At 44.2% G+C, this 21,030-nt stretch overlaps 1 protein-coding gene across 1 annotated transcript in view; it reads right to left on the bottom strand.

The window, feature by feature from the left end:
* Nucleotides 1-21,030, bottom strand: part of ANKH (ANKH inorganic pyrophosphate transport regulator) — a 115,548-nt gene that overhangs the window by 56,680 nt on the left and 37,838 nt on the right. The gene's annotated exons all lie outside the window — the stretch shown is intronic.

The following is a 21,030-nucleotide window of genomic DNA, read 5'->3' as shown; positions in this document are numbered from 1 at the left end:
CCTATTGGCTCAACAATCCATATGCAATACATATGAGAAATTTTTCACCCCGACTGCCGTTTCTCATCCTGGCTGAGTGGGCTCCTGGATATGACACCATCGGCTCCCTGAGCCTCTGGAGGAGTGGCGGGAGGGTGGGGGGTGGGGAGGTACACACTACCTGCAGAACTGTGCTGCATCCCCAAGCTGCTGAAGGCATGCCGTGTCCTCACAGTACATTAGAAGAGAAACAGTAGTGAGCAAAGGTTTCCAAGGTCAGAGGTCGCCTGAGATTGCCTGGGGAGTCCTTTCTATACCTGACTAGAAAACAATCTAAGGTCTCTGAAATGCTATCTAACGGTTTATTTTTCAAGAGATTTGGGAACTTGTTTTAGATTGGAGGAACTTAAATCCTTGATTCCTAAAACCCATCAGACAAGGATTCAACACAGGAAGCTTTTTTCCTTGCAAAGAATACCCTGTCATATTTTTGCAGAAAGGAAGAATTTTCCCAAGTTGTTTAAAATTCATTTAGAATTTTATATACATATCACAGAAAGACTTGGGGGGGGGGGGGTTTGGTATTCTTAACATGACTCCACAGTACATAATCCTTAGCATTTATACAGTACAGTACTTGTTGAATCTTTAAAGCAATTCATACCGCTTTATTCAGATTAGATTAGCCTGTATACTCCCACACCGTAGGAATTGGATGACCTTGGAGCTGGTTACAGTTCTTGGGCTCTCTCAGCCCCACCCACCTCACAGGGTGTTTTGTTGTGAGGAGGAAGGAAAGGAAGGTGTAAGCCCTTTGAGTCTCCACTACAGGAGAGAGAAGCTTGAGGATATAAATCTAACTCTTATTCTTCTTCTTCTTCTCCTCCTCCTCCTCCTCCTCCTCCTCCTCTTCCTCCTCTTAAGATGCATGAAAAAGCTTTAGTGGCTGACTGTGCCCTACGATGTAGTTACTCTAGTCCCGTGGTGGCGAACCTTTGGCACTCCAGATGTTATGGACTACGAATTCCCCACATCAGCCCTGCCAGCATGTGCCAATTGGCCCATGCTGGCAGGGACTTGATAGTAATTGAATCCTGTATCTAGAATCTCATAAGAGTTCGCCACCACTGCTCTATAATGAAATCAATGGGCCTAGACTGGAGTAACTTTGCACAGTGTTGTCTTGTTAGAGCAGCTCTGTCCTGCAAGACAAGCCACAGTCTTCTGCATGCTGATGCTGTGGGTAGGCAGTGGGCTGGATCCTGAGTGAAAGTGCTTTCCTCTGGCAGAAAACTCCTTTTTCCAAAAGAAAACCTGGTCTGTGGGATCCAAACGTGTGGCTCATCTTGTGTGCAGTGGAGACAGAATTTGAACCGGGACTTCTTATTTCAATAGCTCTCTCTCTCACTGCCACTACACAACACTACCTCTTAGGCCTGATGGGATAATTTAATTATATGCTGGCAGAAGTCTTACTGTGAACAATGGTTTGTATCCTCAGTATATCCAGCAACTCACAGCAACTGGGGGCTGGTTCAGTATGATTTCAACCACAGTTTGAAGGAAACCACTGTTTATGCACTTCAGTCATTGAAACCCTGCTCTTCTCCCTAATGAGCACCCAAAATGGCTCACATCCTTCTCCTCTACTCCGTCTTATGCCCCCAATAACCCTGTGATGAAATAAGTGAGGCTGAACTGCAAGGGACCTGCCCACAACAGTTCACCCCAAAAGGGGAGAACAGCACTCAGAACGGCAAAGGAAGACCGGCATCCCACCTGAGCCCAGCCACCGCCTCTGCTGAGCCCTTCTAAAAGGGGGAGGAGGAGGAGGAGGAGGGAGGGGGCCCAGTGACTTGGCAGGACGAGGGCTCAGCTACTCCTAGATTACAGATGCTGAGACAGCAAAAATAAGATTTACTTTTCCATTTGAGACAGCTGCTTCACCAATGTGACATTTCTTCCCAATTGATTGAATCTGGTGTGTCAAAAATACCCTGCGGCAGCTCATGCCCTTCTGGGTTCTCTGATAGTGAAATCAAAAGATTAACAGGTTCCTGGGAATACAGTCATAGGAAAATTTCCCAAAGCCCCAATGGCTGTGACAAGCAGTTTGAGAACAGGTGCCAAGTGACTTGGTTGTTTTTGGATGCCAAAATGTCAACTGAATTCAATCCATTTCTGTTTCCTAGAACTTCGTGTCCCTTGATTATCTGGGTCTTTTTTAAAAGATCCAAACAATGTCCATAGTGACAAAGCAAGCAAGAGTTAAGATCCCACTACCAATCCCACGTATTAGTTTAGAAACACAACAGATGCTACTCCAGAAATGTGACTTTTTATTTACACAGCCTGCTTGCTTCAAAGGCTGTTTCAGGCTTATCTCAAATCAACAACCTTTTTTAAAAGATGCCAGGATCTCCAGGTAATTCAGCCAGAACTCCATCTGGAACAACCACAATAAGCATAAGCATAAGCATTTTATTGTCATTGTGCACGCACAACGAAATTTACAGCAGCATTCCTCGATGCACACAATTTCAGACTCATACAATTTCAGACTCATGCAATTTCAGACTCATACATCATCATCCTCCACCCATCCCTACATAGCCCCAAATACATCAATATGAAGCAGCGGAGTTTAGCATAGCCACAGCTCTAGAGTAGAATAATAAGGAGCTTGTAATAAAGACAGGAGTTTTCACATTCTAGGTTCCAAAAATGTTGAAGGTCTTCACTAAAGTTACTCAGAAATTCCATTTCTCAGTATCAGCACATTTTCAGGCTCCTTCCAAAATTCATGACATGAACTTAAAAAGGCAGCTGAACAATATCCCAAAGAGTCACATCTAAGCAGTGTAAGCAGATATATTTCTCCTCTCCTCCATTTTATCCTCACAGCAATCCTGCAAAGTAGGTTAGGTGGAGAGAGAATAACTGGGCAAAGAGAGCTTCATGGTTGAGAGATCTGATTGAGAGTGAGAAGAGTTTTCATAGAATCATAGAGTTGGAAGAGACCACAAGGGCCATCAAGTCCAAACTCCTGCAATGCAGAAACACACAATCAAAGCACTCCCGACATATGCTGATCCAGCCTTTGTTTAAAAACCTCCAAAGGAGACTCCACCACTCTCTGAGGCAGTGAATTCCACTGTCAAACAGCCCTGACAGTCAGGAAGTTCTTCCTAATGTTTAGGTGAAATCTCTTTTCCTTCACCTTGAATCCATTACTCCGTGTCCTAGTCTCTGAGGCAGCAGAAAACAAGCTCGCTCCCTCTTCGACATGACATCCCTTCAAATATTTAAACATGGTTATCATGTCCCCCCTTAACCTTTGCTTCTCCAGACAAAACATCCCCAGCTCCCTAAGCCTCTCTTCGAAGGCCATGGGCTCCCTTTACCATTTTGGCTGCCCTCCTCTGGACCCGCTCCAACCGGTCAATATCCCTCTGAACTGCGCTGCCCGAAACTGCACACAGTATTCCAGGTGAGGTCTAACCAATGCAGAATAGAGAGGTACAATTACATCCCTCGATCTTGACACTATACTCCTGTTGATACAACACAGAATCGCATTGGCTTTCTTGGCCGCCGCATCACACTGCTGACTCATATTTAGTTTATGGTCTACTAAGACTCCCAGATCTCTTCCGCAAATAGCGTTGTCAAGCCAGGTGTCACCCATCCTACATCTGTGCATTTCATTTTTTCTGCCTAGGTGTAGTATCTTACATTTATCTCTGTTGAAATACTTTTTGTTAGTTTTGGCCCAGCTGTCTAATCTGTCTAGGTCATTTTGAATTCTGACTCTGTCCTCTGGGGTATTAACTACCCCTCCTAATTTGGTGTCATCTGCAAATTTTATTAGCATGCCCTCTATTCCATTATCCAAGTTGTTGATAAAAAATATTGAATAGCATTGGGCCCAGGACAGAACCCTGTGGCACCCCACTAGTCACTTCTTTCCAAAATGAAGATGAGCCATTAATTAGCACCCTTTGGGTTCGATCAGACAACCAATTAGAAATCCATCTAATAGTAGCATTGTCTAGTCCACATTTCACTAGCTTACTTGTGAGAATATTATGGGGCACCTTGTCAAAAGCTTTACTAAAATCCAGGTATGCTACGTCCACAGCATTCCCTTGGTCTACCAAGCTCATCATTTTATCAAAAAAGAGATAAGATTGGTCTGGCATGACTTGTTTTTCAGAAACCCATGCTGACTTTTTGTGATCACAGTATTCCCTTCTAAGTGCTGGCAGACTGTCTGTCTAATGATCTGCTCCAAAATCTTCCCTGGTATCAATGTCAGGCTGACTGGATGGTAATTATTAGGGTCCTCCTTTTCCCCCTTTTTGAAGATAGGGATAACATTAGTCCTCTTCCAGTCCATTGGGACTTCTCCTTTTCTCCAGGAGTTTGCAAAAATTATAGCAAGTGGTTCTGAGATTACTTCTGCCAGTTCTTTTAATACCCTGGGATGCAGTTCATCAGGCCCTGGAGATCTGAATTCGTTTAAAGTAGCCAGGTATTCCTGACTACCTCTTTATTTATTTTGTGCTGAATTTCTCCTACTGTATCTCTGTTTCTTTTTCTCCTGGATGGGCAGTGTTTCCTGAGGCAAAGAAGGTGTTGAGTAGTTCTGTCTTTTCTCCATCCCCTGTTAGTATTTTGCCATCCCCTCCATGCAGTGACTCTATCCTATCATTTTTCTTCCTTTTGCTACGGACATAACCAAAAAAGCCTTTTTTTGTTGTTTTTAACCTCTCATGTTGCCTGTGAGCTCAAGAATCACACAAAAAGTGTCCTGGTGCTTTCAGTATAAATCTTAGGTAAGCTTAACAGTTTGTATGGGAATTTGGAGTTGCTGAGGTTAGAGGGTCAGACTAGGCTCTGGGGCATCTGGGTTCAAATTCTCCACTTTGCCATGGAAACTCACTGGGTGGCTTCTGGCCAACCATTCTCTTTTGGTTGAACCTGCTTTACAGGATTGTTGTGAGGATAAAAGTGGAGGGGGAAGAACAATATTGTGAGCCCCCACAGAGAGAAAACTAGGGTATAAATATCTAAATAATTGCTAACCCATTTTAACAGCTGAACAATTTTTAATATGGAAACAGCACATGCTGAAGTCAAAGTATCCATTTCTAGGCTGTGAAACTGGGTTCTGTTTGAAAGAAAAAGGACTGGATAAAAACTGTTAATGAGTTCAAGCTTCATTAATTAAGAACTCTGAGCTGTCGGAGGAATCTATCCTGTTTGACTCTAACAAGCTGTGGAAGTAAAGTGACCCCCTCTCTTGGGGGCTGAGGCGATCAGATGGGAAAACAAAATCAGTCATTTTGTTTGGGCTTGTGAGCAACAGTCCCTGAAGCCAACTTTTCCAGAAAGGACACTCTCTTGGTTTGTGTGGCCAGGATGTTTTGCCACCAACGTGAAGGTGGGGTTAAATAAAAATTTGTCCTGTGGCTTTTGTGGTACATTAAAATGTTTTCTAATTTTAATTTTTTTTACTAGGCAAAAGGCTCCAGTTCCTCTGGACCCAGGCTGGCACTTGAGTTTTCCTGTTGTTTATGCCAGCTGAGCCCAGACAGAAAGAACACTTCATTGGCCTTCACTAGAATGAAGCTGTGCATCCAAACTATTCTATCTTTGGTTCTTCTGTGTTTACAAACGTGTGTGTGTGTGTCAGACTGAACTATTAAGGTTTACCTAGGCAATACTCAGTGTTTGTCTGTGGCCCTGATCTTAATTTTTCTGAGGAATTAAATGGACCACAGTTTTGCAGAAATGTGTGACCCTGCTAGTTCCAAGAAGACAACGTTCTTGTCAAAAACTTCAGGCACAGCAGGTACAACACAGCAATCCCAAGTGCCACTATCTTCATGGGAATATAAAGCAGCGTGACAGTCTTCCCCGCTCAAATTAATTACATGCTAAGTGCTTCGCTTCAGCTGGACCTTGCCCCTCAAGGTTGGCAGAAGTCCTGCGCAAGTGAGTGGGATCGTGCCAGATGACAGCCTTTCAGGAGAAGCATCAAATGCTGTTTCAAGTATGAGAACAATGTAGGCAACGATATGCAATTTGAGGAATATGTCCTAATTGTAGGGATGCCAGTTTCCAGGTGGGACCTCTGGATCCCCAGGCACTGCAGCTCATCTCCAGCCTGGGCAGGTCAGTCCCCCTGGAGAAGAGGGATGCTTTGTGGGGTGAAATTTGTGGCATCAGACCCCACTTAGGTCCCCGTCCTCCCCAGGCTCCGTCCCCAAATCTCCAGGAGTTTCTCAACCCGGAGGTGGCAGTCCTACCCCAATCCCCTGCCGGTGGCCAGAGGGGAACTGGTAACACTATCTTGTTGGTACATTCTTGAAGGTCAAACTAGATGTGACAGAAGAATCTACCTGTATTTTTTTTTAGATGGCCTCCTGTTTGTGCCTATCGTGGGGGATGTGGAGCTATTTTTAACAGTAGTGAACCAAGTGGAGAAGAAGACTTTCCCACACAAACACATACTGTGAATCGGAGACCATAAGGAGACTTGTGGTTCCTTCTGCTGGACACAGGAGGGCAATCTCTAGCAACAGTAACAACAATTATTTCAGATGGCTTTTGCAATTTTCTAGTAGGTTTCCTTTACAAAACTATCCTCACTGATTCAGTACATGCAAGCAAACTACTTGTTAAGCATGGATATACATCAGTGGTCACCAGTCACACAGTACAACATTGCAGGCTCTGCACTAGAGAGTGCCCGTGTATGCACTGCCCAAGGGCAAGAGAGGGAACTTGCATCTTCCCCTCTTTCAGAAATCAATTTCCTAGATTTTCAGCAACAGGCGGTCAAAATGTCAAGCAGGCATTATTTTTAAAAAAACATCTCCAAAGTCTTCTGCAGAAGGAAAACAGGGACATTTGAAGCATATACATTTGCCATACAGTCCTTATTTTCACAGGGTACAGAAAGCTTCCAGTCTTTGGGCATCACTAGCAGTTGGCTTTGAGACCTCAACCGCGCCCTCAAGGCCAAGGCAGGAACGTCATTGAAGGGAAAGAAAGGGAGCTCAACACAGCCTCTTCTTAATTGGCTCAGATGACAAAATGCAAAAATGCATCTAAAAATACCCTTTTAAAGGCAATCTTGCTTTTTGCAAACAATGCAGATCATTCCTAGGTATTTACCAGGGTAACAAACTCTGGGTTGCAAAAATCCTGGAGATTTCAGGGGTGGAACCTGGGTAGGAGTAGGTCTAACTGCAAAGTCTAACACCACAGAATCTCCCCTCCAGAGCAGCCATTTTCTCCAGGGGAAATGGGCTGAGTTGTCTGGAGATCAGCCGTCATTTTGGGAGATCTCCAAGCCCAACCTGCAGGTTGGCAACCACAGTATTTACAGTAGTGGGGGGAGGGTAAAGTGCAAACTAGGAACTAGCCAAAATCTTATTCAGAAAAAGCATGAGCCCCAGGACATCATATAGGAAAAAGGACCCCCCGTGCTCTTGCGAAACTGCCTAGCTCCCCACGGCCACCTTCTGAGATGAGGGGGCTGACAGCCAAGGGGCAATTGCATCTCTAGAGCCCTTTCTCCAGGGACATGCGTCTGTCCTCTGCCAACGGGAAAAGTTTCGCCCAGCTTTTCCTTAGTCATCCCTCCTTCTGACCATTTATTTTAATATATTTTAATGGTTGTTTTTAGGCTTCTGTCTCTGTATTTTAGCTTTGGTTTTAATTGCTTTAATTATATGTTTTTGTTTGGTTCTAATGGTTTTTAAGACAGGTTTTTATTTAATCTGTTAGCCATCTTGGTGACTCTGACAATATAAATCCTGTAAGTAAATTAATAAATAAAAACAAGAAACAATGTTTTAATTTATTTACAGGATGTATATCATCAGAGGTACCAAGATGGCTAACACCTTGAGTAGCCACCAAGATGGTAGCCACCAAGATACTCATACCATGTAATCTGCCTTTAAAGGTCTTTCAAAAATATTTTTCTTAATATATTTGCATGTATTTGGCAGTTACTCAGAATTGTGCCTATATTCAGCAATATCAACAATATTTTATTACCCAAGGGAAAGAATCACACCTCCTTAGGGAGGGGGCATGGCGCCCTCCCCGCAATTCTTAAAGAATTCGCTGCCAGGGTCCATTTGTTCAGGCCGTGGCTTATGGCTTCTACCTTTCTAGAGCAAACTCTCCTGTCATTTTCAGCAACACCATTTGTCAAGATAGAAAGCCATACAAACCCCAAATGACCTATCCATTTTCTGACAGTGAAGACAGTAAATAATGTCTGATGCCCAGCGGTAAACTACAAACCACTTTTGAGTACTTTGTGCATTACAAACTTTACAACTTTGTGTGTGTATATATATATGCACGCACACATATATATATGCACACACATATACATATACGCACGCACGCACGCACACACACACATCTATATATAAAGTGCTCAGCAGCTCAGGTTATACAGTTTTGGAGTTCTGCTCCATGTTTTAAGTGCTGCCAGGTTAAACCACAGACTTAATTTGCTTTCTGGTTCATCCCCTTGCTTTGAGTCACTATAGCAACAGGAAGTCTGGAGTAGAACAGGAATATATATTGTGGCCCATATGAAAGCAGATGCGCAACAGCACATGCTAGTCGTGAATTTTTAAAAAAACAATTCTTCCATTTTTCTTTCAAGGAAACCCGTTTGAGCAAGAATTGCGCTATATCTATCATGCCAATATTTCCACAAAGAACAAGACATACATTCCTTTTCCTTTCAAGCAGTGCTGGAAGAGTTTAGCTGGTCCAAATTTCTTTCACTTCCACTTGAACCACGTTTTGTTAGCATCACACACATTTTCCACCTAAGGAGACCACAAGAAGGCATCTGTTGAGGAGCTGAAAGGCAGCCAACTCTAGATATTTAATTTAGAAAAATGTTTTGCATTCAGCAGCGCTGCTTCAGCTCATCCCCCACCCCTCACTAATGAGCTGGGCTTACAAGCAGCATGGCCAAGGGGGAGGGGGGGCCCACACAAGGAGAACAACAACATTTTGTATTGTTTCAGAAAGTGAAAATAAATCTGGGAAAACCAGCATGATTGCTTTTACATTCACCCCTACCCACTGCTTTCTACAGTATTTGATAGTGAGGGTCCGGCTAAAGGCTGTGGGGAGATAGAGAACTGAGGAGGATGCCAGGTAGTTTCCCTGGTCACAGATGCCTGCCCCCAACTTCCAACTGGATGTTTCCCTTCCTCTGGGGATCCTGAGACAAAAAGAGAGAAAAAACAACTCTAAGCCTCAGCAAACCCAGGCAAACGGGTCCACTTGGCTTATGAGGAAAGTCATTTGCTCTGAATGCCACTGAATGAAGAATTCAAAAAAGGGCTGATTCTTGATGGGCTGATGAATGTGCTCAGTTTGCTCAAAATGTTATCCTGCCTGTGTTTGCATTATTATGCAACTTGTTTTTCAATGCGCACACTCCCACAACTCCCCTCCAAGCAGAGGTGAGTGGTTTATTTGAGGGGCCCAACCTACAACTGTAAGTGATGCAGCAAAAAACACACACCCAACACACACCCAGAGGAAAAAAAACCCAAAGCAGGATGGATGGGACCTTGCAGCCTACACAAGAACAGAAATAACTTTTTGTACCACAGAAAATAATCACCCCTCCCACACAGATTGCTCACGAAGACTAAGGCTCAGTTCTGGCATCTCTGAAAAAGGCTTCCTGGCAAGCAGGCGCGGAGACTCTCCCGTGGGCTCAGGCTCAGAGTGAACGTGAAGCAGCAGAGGGCAACTCTCTTCCTGTGGATCAGCCTGTTTTGCTTTGCAAGCGGCAGACGTGCCTCAGCTCCTCCACAATTCTGCCTCACCTCTCAGGAAGGTGACAAAATCATGGCTGCTTCAAAATTATGAGAGGAGCAGTTCACCTCATGAATACAAACAAAAAAACCCCCCTCCACATAGAAAAATAAACTAGACTCTGTCGTGAGATGCCCGTCTGACACGAACAAGGTTTTTTATTCATGGGCGAGTATTTCACCACGAGTGTCTCCATCCACCCACTGCTCTGGCCCAGGGTTTCAAGTTTGTGGGCTCTGTGATATTTATTTTTCCAACAGGTGGGATGAAAGTGCTAGAAAAAAATTGCTGTTCTTGCTAATTTTTATATAATTTTGATTCTCTTGTGAAAACTCAATAAAATAACTAATAGAAAAAAGAGAGAGGCTAGCCCATTGATTCATGGCTTGTGAGAGAGCTGGAATTGTGGGAGTTGTGCTTCCGGGTGCCGAAGGTTGCCGACAGTCGAAGGAGACAGAAAATATGCCCATGCGTCCTGCGGTTACACCGCATGAGCTGATCACCAGCTGACTGGTCATACTGAACAGCACACGGCAGAGGCTGAGGAGGAGGAAAAGCGGGACGCAGGATCTTCTCCATGGCAGCCACACAGAAGCAGCCAGGAAATGGCTCACTGGAAATGTTTTGCAGAAGCCTCCTCCCCCACCCTTCTCTCTCCAACTTCTGACGAATCCTCTAATACTGACGGATGCTGTCCTCAAGGAACTGGCTCCCTGCTGTGTGGAAGGGGGTGTTGGACCAGATGGGCCCCCAGTCTGGTCCAGTAGGGCTCCAGCGACATTCTTATTTACAGAGTCCCATTTCAGCCGGGCTCCGATTGCTGGCTGATTATTTAAATCATCTTAGTGGCCGCGAGCAAATGAGCATCACTGGAAGAGAAATGGGGGCGTAACTGTATTCTTTAGTATCTCTTAGTGGCTTTTCATAGGTCATGGTCTCATTCATGGAAACTGGACTCCATATTTCAGTTGTTTCATTTATAGTAGATAAATAATTTCCAAAGGGTTGCAATAGAGGAAATCTGCCCTACATTTGTGCTATAGGGTGGTTCCATCTTGTCTTTTGCATTATTCAACACCTCCATCAAGCTCCTGGAATCCCCTGGGGATTTGGGCAGAGCTGCCTGCCTTCAGCCCACTGGTGACTCCAACCTCTATAACTCCTTCTTGTCAAATTCAGAGGAGAAGAAGGTTCTGGGGCTGGGCACAGGTTGGAGGAGGGGAGAGGCTGCTAAACTAAAGTTCAGCCCTGGTGATATGTAACATTTGCTGGCAGGCAGTAACATTTGGGGCAGTATTGAGCTAACCTCGAAAGAGCAGGTTTATAGCTTATCAGTCAGTGGGGGTCCAAATGGCATTTATGGTTTAAAGCAATTTTTGCCAACTCTGGTTGGTTTACCAACTGCTCACCTCCTAAGCAAGTCTCACCTGTCCAGTTATTCATGCTTTGATAGGATGGACTACTGCAATTTGTAATACTTGGGGCCTTCTTTGAAGACTGATTGGAAACATCAAGTGAGGCAGAATACAGCGGCCAGGTTATTAATCAGGACCAGGAGATCTGAACAGAACTCATCAGGGCCTGTGTGGTAATTCAGGGGTCCCCAACCTTGTTGAGCCTGCTGTGACATGGCATGGTGGGTGCAGTGGCAAAATGGCTGCCACTGGAGGTATAGTCAGCCACAAAATGATTGCCACAGCTTACCTTCCAGTAACACAGTGAAGATCCTTGTGCTGTGGTGACAACTGATGCCAAAGCAACATTTTTAAAACATCTGAACAGCCAATCAAATCTCAAACAGTGAATCAGAAGCCTTGCTGGGCAAAGCCCTACCCGGCCCCACCCACTTCCTAAAAACCTTCCTAAAAACACTAGAAATAACACAGCACCCACAGGCACCAAGATGGAGACTTCTGTGCTAGTTGGTTTCTGGACCTAACTCGATGTGCTGGTTTGGATCCTGAACACCCAATGCAGCCTGTGTTATTTCCAAGGTCTGCCTGCTTGTATTTCACTATCTCTGGGTGGGTGATTAACACAAAACGGGGCCTTTTCCATTGAAGCACACAGAGTTTTGAATATTCACACCCAGCTTTATGTACCAAGAGCTCACACTGCTCTCTTTTAGGCAGCCATTTGGAAAAGCAGTTGATGGCATACAATAGACATGGGGCCCAGTGTTTTGGATCCCTATCTCCTTTTCAAAAGAGAAATTCTTGCTCTGGCACAAGGTATGTTGCTCCTGCCATTTTTTATTGTATTCGTAGATAATATTATAGAGGCAGGCCTATGGCAAACCACCTCTTGCCTTGAAAATCCTAAGCAGTTGCCATAAGTGGGCTGTGACTCGGTGGTATTTTCCTGTACCAGATGCTATAAACTGCCAAATGGGGCCCGGTGAAAAATTTGAGTTTTGAGCCCTCCCCTACCCTGTAGGGGCAGCCCCCCTCCCCCACCATGACCAAAGACCACCCTCCCCCACTACAACTAAAGAACGATTTTTTGCACCAGGTCATCTCAAAGCCACCATCACATTATAAAACATGTCTCAACTCACAAATCTGAATACAGCAATGGGCACACAGCAGAGATCACATCACTCTCTACAATCCCAGTTGCAGAGAAAATATGAACAGCTATGTGTTTGTGTCCTCTGCTTTCTTTTAGCCTCCTTTGTTTAAAATTCAAACATCACAAACATTGAAGTTACAGCCATTCTTAGCTATACATCTTACATTGTTCAGAACTAGGGTTGCTTGCTCCAGACTGGGAAATACCGGGAGATTTTCAAGGTGAAACACAACAAAAGGGGGTTCAGAGAGAGAACAGATTTCAGTGGAGTGCAATGCCATACAAAGTTGCCATTTTCTCCTAGTGAACTGATCCCTGTACCTGGAAATCATTTGTAATTCCAAGAGATCTCCAGCCACCACCTGGAGGTTGGAACAATATGACTTGCTCTCCTTAGCTAACTATTATGTATCTGAAATTCATTCCACTATCTATAGTGAAAAACCACATTCTGAACTTACTTTGAGAGGCACGGTATTATAAAATTATATGCCAAAAGCTATACCAAAAACAAAATAGCCACAGGCAACTAAAATAGCAAGGGAAAAGACTGGAAGGTTTAAAGATCGATCTTTTTCAAGTGGAATCAAGTATGCAACACTTACATCACATACATGTATCTGCATAAATTTTTAAACTATATGGCTTATGCATAATATAAAAAACTACTAATTAAAACTTTGCAGGTTCAATTGGTCAAGTTCCATGGTTGGATGCATTCTAGCATTTATGAGATTATTTTGTAAACTCTTCAGATTCTGAATCTCCAAAATTCATGCTGCCTGGGTGCTGTATGCATAATGCAGTTTTATAGCGCTAAACTGTTACCTATAAAGGGATTATTTTCATATTCATTGCATTAAAGATCTCGTGTAAATGCAATTCACAGATATCATACTGTACTTATGCTGGAAGATAACAGGTAAAAGTCACAAAATAGCTTTTGTTTTGATTAACCCCCTCATGAAGCCTCTATAAAACTGAAAGTAGAAAGTCATCTTTTCTTTTCAAGCTTACCAGTGCAATTTTCAGAAGGGCATGCATGATCTCTTCTCTACTGTCCCTGCTGGCTCCATTCCAGCTTTTTTGTCAGTTTTCTCCCGCCCTTCATGAGGCAAAACTGAAAGTAGGAGCCAATGAGAAGAAAGCTCATTTGCATGCAGGATTTGAGGGTGCTGGGGGACAGTTTGGAGGAAATATTCTTTTGGAAGGGCAGAAAGGGATGAGGTCAAATTACAAAATAGTGATTTGCAGATGTCCTGAGGATGCTGGGAAATTGTGGAAAATGAAATTGGGACTTGCCATAACTTGAAAGGTTTGCTGATTGTGGAGACATAAATACCAAGCTGAGTGGGTTTTTCATGTAGAGAGAGTAACGGAGAGCTCTAGAGAGAGAGAGAGCAGAGCACGCCCGGCAGGCTCAGGCAGGGAGAGGTAGGATGAGGAGGAGGAGGAGGAGGAGAAAGCATGATCGGGCAGAAGAGAGGGTGGGGCGCAATTGGATGATTTTGCAATGATATCTTAGACATTCAGGACCTGATTCGGCATTCAACGATAGATTTGTTTAGCTCAGGGTGCAGTTATGAAAGCTCACCCATCCATGGCTTTCTGCTGCTCAAAGCAGCCGACGTTCTGACCGGGGCTTGGAGGGATTCCTTTAGTGGGCGTCTAAAAGAGACTTTCCACACCTGAAAACACTACATCAGGCTGTGAGATTAAATTAATAACAGTGCGGCAGATTAGGTGTTTTCTGTGATCAACTGGGAGCGAATGCTGACGACGGCCAATGCTGTGAATGGCTGCCATTTACCAACTGGCCCTTTGGTTGCTCCTGCAACCCACAAAACATGCGCAGATTGATCTTCCTGTACACACGCAACAATTAGGTGCATCTGTCTCTAATATGTAAAGAGCTGTGGAGCTCAGCTTCTCCCCAAAGGGCTCTGTGAAAACGAAGTGCATGATGCGGGGGGCGGGGGGATGCTGTTTTAAATCCAACAGTGAGTTATGCTTCTTCACTCAATACATAATTAACTCATGGAATTTATGACTGCAAGACACTGGGATGACCACAGGCTTAGGCAGGCTTTACCAAGGAATCAGATGAATTCATTGTGAGTATTTTTTAATCAATAGATAAGTGGAACCTCCATGTGCCAAAGCAGTAGACTTCTAAATACTGAGCATGAAAAATAAAAGGCCATCACCTTCATCCCCTGCCTTTGAGATGCATCTGGCAGCGGCGACAGGAAACAGAAGGCTAGGCAGAAGGGACGCAATTTGCAACAAGCATCCTGCAATCTAGTAGAAGCACAGAAAGAAGTGTTGGGATGTTCAGTGTTGCAGATGTGAGCTTGGTGGTCATGAAACGCTGGTTTCATGGGGAATGAAACGCTCGTTTGGTGGTCATGAAATGCTCGTTTCATGAAGCAGCCACGTTCACCTCTTGCCATGTGAGGCATAACAGTGAGAACAGAAAAGGTTTTCTGCAAGCCCGTGGAGCCGTGTACACTTGGAAACCCCAAGAGGCCATGGCGGCACATGTCCGTCTCAATGGTCAAAGCTCTTTACATTCTCAAACCACCTATTGGTTTTACTTAATGCCACTACCTGGTGGGGGGAAATATCCCATCAGACAGCAAAATCCCCCACTCCTAGCATGGAAGTAGCTTAGATTGACCCGTTGGTAACATACCGTGGTATGGGTCCTTCTCCTCTGAAATTAGGAGGATATCTTGTGGGTGTTTTCTCACACATGTTCTCACACATGTTCTCCCACATAGGGGAGGCAGGAAACCTTTTTTCTCCTTCCTGATTGGCATGAGGCCACCCATTTCTCTCAGTTTAGATGCTCTGGATAGCTGTCAAAATTGATAACTATAAAATAATAACTACTTACTTTAACTTGAACTATCAACCAAATTTAAAAAACAGGAAAGATTCCGAAACAGAACAGAACACTGATAAGATGATGATGATGATGAGATGAGAGGTTTTCTGAATATGATGATGTCCTCCTCAGCTCAGAAGAGAAGAACCATTCACAGGAAGTGACCAATTGTCGTCCTCCCACTGAGTGGAGGATGCCCTGCGGGACCTCTCAGAGCAGCGTCCCCACAATCGGGGGGATCCTCGTTGCTCAGAATCACGAATGTGCTGTAGAATTCTCCTGAACCTCCTGAACTGTGGACATCAATTTTATAATGCCTAGTGAAGATAGAAATTGACGACCATATGGCCACTTTACACATTTCTTTGACTGATGCTATTTTTGATAGGGCTGCATTTGCTGCTGCACAGTGGACAGAGTGTGCTGTGATGCCCACAGAAAACTTGGGATTTTGTGCCCTGAGTGTTTCCATTATACAGGTCTTGAGGCGTTTAGTAATGGTGTTTCCAGAAATACTCTTGCCCAGGTTTGGAAGAGAAATGGAAATGAACATTGACTCAGATTTGTGGAGGTGCCGAGTCCTGATTATGGAGATTTTGAGTGCCCTCCTAACGTCGATAGTGTGCCAACCCATAGAGTGTACATCTTTGGGATGCTTCGGCCAAGGCCAAAATGTGAGTATCTCCTAGCAACTGTGGAACTCTGCTTGCATGTTGAGGGTTCTTCTTATGTATTCCACTTGTAAGGGGATTAAGTTCTGCTCCACCCATGAGATAATTTTGTGGACTTTCCTGAGAAGGGCTGAGGACCAGGAGCTGCCCTGATGATTCAGATGTGCCTTGGCAGTTATGTTGTCCATCAGCACCAAGATGCGGAAACTCCTGATTCTTGATTTGAATGCTGTAAGGGCGAGGATGTCAGGGGGGGGGGTGCTATCTAGGTGATTGAGGGGCATTCCTAACTCAATGCAACTGCTTGCAATTATATATTGATGTTATTACAAGATATATGTAACAGGGCAGCTTTATGTTACAACTGCCATCTGGGGCATTCTTTCCTTGATCTTTACTTTATGGCTTCACTCGCTCTGTAGATAACTAGGCTTCCCCATTACACCCTGGTCTCATGAGATACAGTGTTGTTTCCGTTACGAGGCAGGATGCTAGGTGGCTCTCCATTACTATCTGTCACTGACCTTGGGGTGCCTCGGCTCCACAAACTCTTTCAAACCCCTAGGGAAAATGAGAGGGGGGACTGACAAAGGGGATGGCAAAGACCAGGTTCACCAGAACTGGCTTTGCCAAGCTTTGGTGCTCTGAGCTTATCAATAAATGCTACTGATCAAAAACCCAGAGTCTGTTTATTGGCTTAAGGTTTGAGGCCTGAGGAGAACTGCTCTCAATTCCATCTTGTCAATGGAGAGAGATAATTCGTTGGAGGACCATAGCCCATGGACCAGAATCCCATCCTCTGATGCTCCCCAACTTGAGAGGCTGCCATCTGCAAATTTCTTCATTGATTTGGGTATCAAGAAGCATTTGCCTTTGGTCCCACTGGAAGTCTTTGCTCACTAGGACAGGTTGTGTTTGAATTGACTTGGAATGGTTAGAGACAGGTTCCACCTGTTAGAGACAGGCTCTGTCGACTTGGAATGGTTAGAGACAGGTTCCGCCTCCATATCTCAGGGTGGGGTGAAGAAACTGTTGAAGAGGCCTGAAGTTGAATCTCCCCCATTGAATAGTATCTATGCTCGATATCAGAAGGCCTAGTAATGAGAAGCTCATGAGTAGATATGATCTCGAGCGAATCACTAGCAAAGTCAGGTCCTTGATTTACTTGGCCTTTTGTTGAGTATTGAGGAACTTGGGCTGATTGGTATCTATAATTACGCCTAAGTATTCCAACCTCTGAATTGGGTGCAGATAACTCTTTTTTAGATTGAGCAAGAACCCATGTTCCTGAAGGAAAATAAGCACCTTGGAAGTATCCTCCATTGCCTGTTGAAGGGATGGTGACCTTATAAGCAGACTGTCGAGGTAGTGGTGGACATGGATGTTCATCTCCCTGAGTCTGACTATAAAGTTGATCAAGAGCCTGGAGGAAACCCTTGCAGTAGAAGACAGACTGAATGGGAGGGCTCTGAACTGGCAGTGTTGATGATTTATACAGAACTGAAGGAACTTTCCGTGGCCTGGGAAGATGCAGATGTGTGGATATGCCTCTGTCAAGTCTGTAGATGTCATGTAGATGTTCGGTTGGAGGGATTCAGCAACTGACCTCAGGGTCTCCATGTGGAAGCTCCACAGTCTCACAAATCAATTTAGAAACTTGAGTTCGAGGATAACCCTCCAGTCCTGCCTCTTTCTGAATCTGTTACAGATTTGATCGCCTGAATATTCAGCAGGTGTTGGATCGCTGCCAGGATTCTCTTTTTTTCTCTTGGCTGTTGGATGGGAGGAGATGATCGGATGGTTCAAGGGTCAAGAAGCAAATTCATTGGTATAGTAAGATGAGACGCCTTCTATAGCCCACTGGTCAACTGATGAGGCAATCCAGGCATCTCTGAAGTGACAAACTGGTCCCTCCATTGGTATGCCCTTCTGCCCCGGGGTTGGGCAACAGCCATGCTTGTATAGATTTTCTGTCTTGGTCAGTACTTTCTTCTGTACTGTCTCTGTCAAATCTGGCCTTTGTTGTTTGACTAGTGTCATCTACACTGCTCTGCCTTGAAGTGTGGGAAAGTGTGGGTGGAATGAAAGGACAAGTTGGTCACTGTCCTGTAATCTCAAATTTAGGAGAAGAGACTTAACCTTGCCTTTGCCCTCTTTAAGGATTTTGTTTAGGATATCCCAAAAGAGCTCATCACTCTGGAAGGGGGACGTGGCTGCGAAGGTCTTAGAGGGATAGCCAGTGGGCCAGGCTCTCAGCCACAGCATGCATCTAGTGGCCACATTGGAGGCCATGGTGAAGGCAGAGAAGGTGAGGGCATCAAATGTGGCATCAGCCTAGAAGGCTGAGTCCTTCAGGCCTGGGTTTGTGCCCTCATGCAAATATCTGCTTTCTTCTGGAAGAAGCTGAATCATCTTTTTGAAGCACACCACGGTTGCCCTGGATACCATGGTGGCTGTGGCCTCCACGGTTTGTTTGTTAGCTGGCAGCTTTCCCCAATCAGACCGTTTTTGGTGTTCAAAGCCTTCCTCTCGGAACCAAAGCTGGGAAAATAGTCTTTGTGACTTACAAGGGTAGATTTGAGATCTGGCTGCAGCGCCTGTTTGCTTGGGGATGCCAGGGACCGAACCCACAGACATCACTTTCCACTGAAAGCTAAACAGTGAGCCATGTGGTAGAAGGCGCAGGATAAATAAATGTGCAAATCTATCAAAATTGACTTTATTATTCGATTAAATGAGAACCTGGAATTTAGTACTGAAATGAGAAACAGTTTTTAAAAAACTCACGTGCTTGGTCATTCTTAAAAAAAATACGAATCAGAGCACCCCCCAAAAGAATCTGCACTTGTATACAATATCTCATTAGAAACATCTCTTAATATCTGGGACCAGCACTGTAAAGTCTTTCAGGACAGGTGATCCAGTCATCAGGATTTCACACCCACACCTGTTGTTGCCAAACAGCAGAGGAGAGGCCAGGAGGCTTGTGTGTTCCTCAGACGGAGGGGCGGTGCTTTCCAAGGCATTATTTATCCTGATTGAAAGCACAGCAGAGGTCAGTCTGAAAGCTACATAATTTCTCTCCCTTGACAAAAAATTGCCAAACAAAATAAGAAAGTATCCTGAGGAGGAAAGGAAGTGGTTTGGCAGGAACATGACCACAGGGTTGTGGGCAGTATTTTTAATTTTATTCTAAGTCATTTGACGTCAAGAGCTGGTGGGGGGGGGGGGGAACAGGTGCTTGAACCAAACCATTTACTTACATAAACGAGTACTGCTTCATTCACTTGTCAGAATGAAAGATGTCCTTTGCTTCTTCCTCACTGGCTGCTAAGATGCCATGTTAGAGAAACAGTTAAAGATTCAAACCCAAATCAATCAAACTCAAATCAAATGGCGGCAGCAGGCCCAAGAGTCCCAAAGGAGAGAATGGTGAAGACACCACATAAAGAAAGATAAGATTCTTGGATTCTAAAAACACATACAGGTCCATGATTGCTTCCACATAGGAAGGCGGGGCGGGGCGGGGCGGGGCGGGGCGGGGCGGGGCGGGGCGGGGCGGGGCGGGGCTGGCGGGGCAGAGCAGGGCAGAAATGTATCGAGTAATTAAGTGAACACATCAATGTACTGGAATGGAGCATATTTATATTACCATAATTTAGAATCATAGAATCACAGAGTTGAAAGAGATCCCAAGGGTCATCAAGTCCAACCCCCTGCAATGCAGGAACACATAATCAAAGCACTCCTGGCAGATGGCCATCCAGCCTCTGTTTAAAAACCTCCAAAGAAGGAGACACTTCGAGGTAGTGCATTCCACTTTCGAACAGCCCTTACTGTCAGGAAGTTTTTCCTGATGTTTAGGTGGAATCTCTTGCCCTTCACCTCGAACCAATTACTCCTGGTCCTTGACTCTGGAGCAGCAGAAAACAAGCTTGCTCCCTCACCAACATGACATTCCTGCAAATATCTAAACATCACTATCATGTCTCCTCTTAACCTTCTCTTCACCAAACTAAATGTACCCTAAGTCTCTTATTCACTGGAAGAAATGATGATAGGATAATAGTTAAGACAATGTTTCAAATTGTCCATAAAACTAGTCCACCAAAAAATAAATTAACTCTAACTGCCCACAGATCAGTCTTGTTACAGCAACGGCTTGAAAGAATAATAAACACCTCTGTTGTGTCATTTACAAACCCTCCTTGTCTGCAAGCAATTCTTACTCATCACAAGCATTCAGGAGCAGCTATTTACAAAGCTGGCTGAAAACAGCAACAACCAAGATATTTTTGGCATATTGCTATCGTCTTCTTCTAGACAAGGCATCCACGGCCTCCCAGACCCCAAAACTCAAACCACACCAACGCTGGCGCCCTCGATGCCACGGAAGGACAAGCAGTCTGCCAGCTGCTGAACTTCCCAATTACTGTCACAAATATTATACCCATGCGTACTCCAACTCACTAGGTGAGTATCATTTTAACATTATCTTACTATCACAAATATACAAAAAAATGTTTAGTAAGTACACCCTCAGGTATGGCTATAAAACCTCTAGATTAGGTTTTTAGGTTTCACATGAGATCCTGATATCCAGAGAGAAGGACTATTTAAAGAAGAGCCATTCAAGTGAAACTTGAAATTCAGTTTGGAAACTATCTAGTATAAAAAAAAACAGTTGTACTCCTAGAGGAGTAAGAAAAAGAATACTTTGTACAACAATTATTGGCTTGACAAAGGACTGCCGAAATAAAAACCTAATCCAGAGGTTTTATAGCCATACCTGAGGGTGTACTTACTAAACATGTTTTGTATATTTGTGATAGTAAGATAATGTTAAAATGATACTCACCTAGTGAGTTGGAGTACACATGGGTGTAATATTTGTGACAGTACCTGTTGTACACCTGCCTTGATTATTATGGTGAACTTCCCAGTTAGGCATAAATTCCTAGTGAAGTCAAAAGGTACTGTTATCTGCACATTCACCATACACTGTTTACTTTCTATTTGACTTTATCTCTTCTCTCTCAT

Source organism: Sphaerodactylus townsendi, linkage group LG09 (genome assembly GCF_021028975.2).
Source record: "Sphaerodactylus townsendi isolate TG3544 linkage group LG09, MPM_Stown_v2.3, whole genome shotgun sequence".
NCBI lineage: Eukaryota > Metazoa > Chordata > Lepidosauria > Squamata > Sphaerodactylidae > Sphaerodactylus > Sphaerodactylus townsendi.
The sequence above is the reverse complement of the archived record's forward strand: the minus strand, read 5'-3'. Positions and strand labels throughout refer to the sequence as shown.